Here is a 3,375-nt window from a genome sequence, read left to right on the forward strand (position 1 = left end):
ACTGAAGGCCTGCATAGATCAGTGTTTAATTGACCTTACTGAAGCCTTACAAGTGTACATTTTCTTCATAAGTGTGATTGTAAAAAAAAAAGACCAAATAGTATATCTATTCATGATACTGTCATTTGTCAAATTTAGATTTTTTTGTGATTCAGAATATTGTAATATGAATGCAAAAATACTTCCATACTGACATATACTGTTTTGTTCTTTAACAAATAATGTGTGAGTTTCATACCAATCCAAACAATAGAAGTGGAACAAAACCAGGAACAAAAACCGCTTGAGAAACTACTCCTGGAGGGTGGCGAGATGATCTTGGCTAGAGATCTGACGGCGGTTGATTTGAGCGGGCTGCCGATGATCACCCCAGAACAAAATGACCGGAGGGCTAAATTTGAGGCTCTGGAGAGACATACACAAGAAAAAGAGGCACACATTCACCAACAGGAAACAGTAATTTTGCATCTCAAAGAGCAAAGTGCGGTTCTCTCTGAAAAGGTTGAATGCGGAGCTATGGAGGCCAAAACAGCTGCAGACCTGGTTCAGAAAGTCCAGAAGATGACAACAAAATTAAAGCAGATGGAGGACAACATGAAGGAACAAGATCAAATGTTCACGGACTTCATGGAAAAGAAAGCTCAGGACAGGCGTATGAGAAATAACATTAAGAATGACGAGATTAAGGAACAAGAACAAAAGTTCACAGATGTCAATAAAGATTTGGAAAACGGGAAGAATGAACAGGAGAGCATCTTTCAAGAGAGCATCAAGGAACTCGAGGACCTCTGTCTCCATGAGCATCAAAAGAGGAGATACTTCTGTTTTTTCCAACGGAGGGAAACCAGAGATCAAGTATTACAGAGGATGAAAGACAAGATGCTGGAGGTGCAGAGAAAGAAGGCGGATTTTTGTTCAAGTAAGTAGCTCCCCCCTGTGAAGGTGTCTTTCGGTTTTGTCCTAGTTCGTAGGTTCGCCCACAATAAATTGACTTGTCCAGATTCCTTAGACCAGGGATGGGCAACTTCCATGATGAGGAGGGCCACATTTTTTTCAGGAGGACCATTGGAGGGCCACATGACCGTGCACTTGAAATAATTGGATATGAAAAACACTACAAATGATTCTCAATTAGATTTTTTTTTAATATGAATTTATACCTGTGTGTTTACTGCACCAACATACAACTATTTTCTGCATAAATGCATTTTAATTTGGCAAGACAAATAGTTTGCTTAAAAAAGTGCAAAAAGGAACTTGAACTCCTTCATATCAAAGAACAAAGTTTGCTTAAAAAACTGATTGCAAATAGTTTCTGCTTATAAAATAAATGCATTGTAACATGTCATTCATTAGACAAAACATGCTTAAAAAATAAGTGCAAAAGGCATTTGAACTCATTCATCACAAACAACAAAAAAGATTTTTTTAAACTTATTGCAAATAGCTGATAATGTCTCCAAGCAAACTAGACACATTGGTTTTCCTTTGAATTCGGTGAAGAGGTACTCTTCTTCCCATTTTGTCTGAAAAATGCGATTTTCTCGGTCAAGTTTTCTCTTTATGCCACTGCTAGTGGCCATGACTGTTGACGTTCTTCTTCTATGTTGTTGCAAAGCGGCCGTGCCCGCTATTGTCTGGGAACGGTGCGCCCTCTATCGGTCAAAAATGTAATTACTTTTTTTTTTTTTTTTAATTATTAAAATTAAAAATTATTATTGATCTATTCAAGGGCCGCACTGAGTGATGACGAGGGCCGCGTGCGGCCCGCGGGCCGCCAGTTGCCCATCCCTGCCTTAGACATATGAAAAAAAAACAAAAAGACACCTCCTTGCCCTCCCCATCTTTAAAGGATGAACTCTCAGCTCTTTGTGGTTGTTAGAAACTCCCTGTTAGAAATGCATCGTTGCTCTCCAAGCGCCACTTTGCCTCCGGAGGTGTAGGCCATCTCACAGTCTCCAATCGCCGGATCGTGCTGGGAGCGTGTGCTTCATCTGGCTTCATCAGGCCACCTACATCTTCCACGCTGGGCCTCAGCCCAACTCCTTCCGCACTGGGCCGCAGCGACCTCCTGATCAGCTGTCATTTCAGGTCGGACCAGACGCAACCCTCCTCCACCCCAGGCACCTCCGGTCACACTACAGGCAGCATCGGGCCACAACAACTTCCTGGCACCACCAGTGTCTGGACCCAAGGGGGGGGGGGGGGGGGATTCTGGAGGGGCAGAACTGTATCGCCGCCCCCGATGATCCTGTTTGAGGATAGAGTCCAAATCGCCAAAGACAATAAATCTGTTACATACGTAATAAAGGGGTCTATTTGCAGAACGAGTCTCTCCTGATTGTAAGACATGTAGGACATTATCATTATTTCAAAGACCAGTTCTTGTTTCAGCCACAAGGTGTCAATGTGTTCTTATCCTAGTGCAGGCCACATACATATCTGCAGAATACAACCCCCACAAGCCCCTCCAAACCCGAGTCATGTCGGCTCACTTCTATACTGTCACAACACGCAGCTACAGTTACAGTTGAGTCAATGGGTGCATTCTGCAATACAATCTGCATGATGGGTGGTTATGTGACTGAGCATGGCCAGTGAGGATGGGGCAAGTTATGGGGAAACAAAAAAGTTTGACTTGTGCGGGGAGGATTGCCTTTCTTATTTTCAGCCTGCAGATAATTGTTCAGATAACAAAATAGCAATACAAAATAAGTCTGTACGAGTAAAAGGCTTGCAATAAATACTACTATGGAATTTTCCACTGAATTTACTTAAGGCATTCAAAGTAAAAGTGTGTTACTAGGACTTTGGATGTTAGGCTCAGAGGGAAAGAGAATGAGACTCGTCCACAAATTTGGTTTTTACGGCTCTCTGCAGGATAGTTTAGTAACGCAAAAGATAACCACCATGCATAACAAAGCATACCGTACACACACGTGTACTCACACACTCGCAGGGCAACAATGATAACATTGAAACCTGACATCAGACAGTAACGTTTTCATGAAGCATAATAGTTTTATGTGTGTGTGTGTGTGTGTGGTGGGGGCCACACCAATAGCTGCACTGTACGTTTCAAATGCGCACAATAATGTTCATCAACCTTGGAAGTGTGGAGGGTTAGTAAAAAGGTTGTCAGAGCAAAGTCTCCACTGGCAGCTCCCGAAAACCAGAAAAACAGTCTGGAGCTGCTGGCCGCCAACAGGAAGAGTCCAAACATCCTTGAAAAATGCTGCTGTTGTCAAAGGAAACAGAGATCGACCTGTCGAATCTAATCTAGGTAGCAGAGTGAATCAGAGTACAGAGTAACTATGACTACCTCGCTTTTGACATACCCCAAAATCTCAGTAAAGAAAGGTCTAACCAGAGAAA

The sequence above is a fragment of the Pungitius pungitius genome, chromosome 20 (assembly GCF_949316345.1).
Source record: "Pungitius pungitius chromosome 20, fPunPun2.1, whole genome shotgun sequence".
NCBI lineage: Eukaryota > Metazoa > Chordata > Actinopteri > Perciformes > Gasterosteidae > Pungitius > Pungitius pungitius.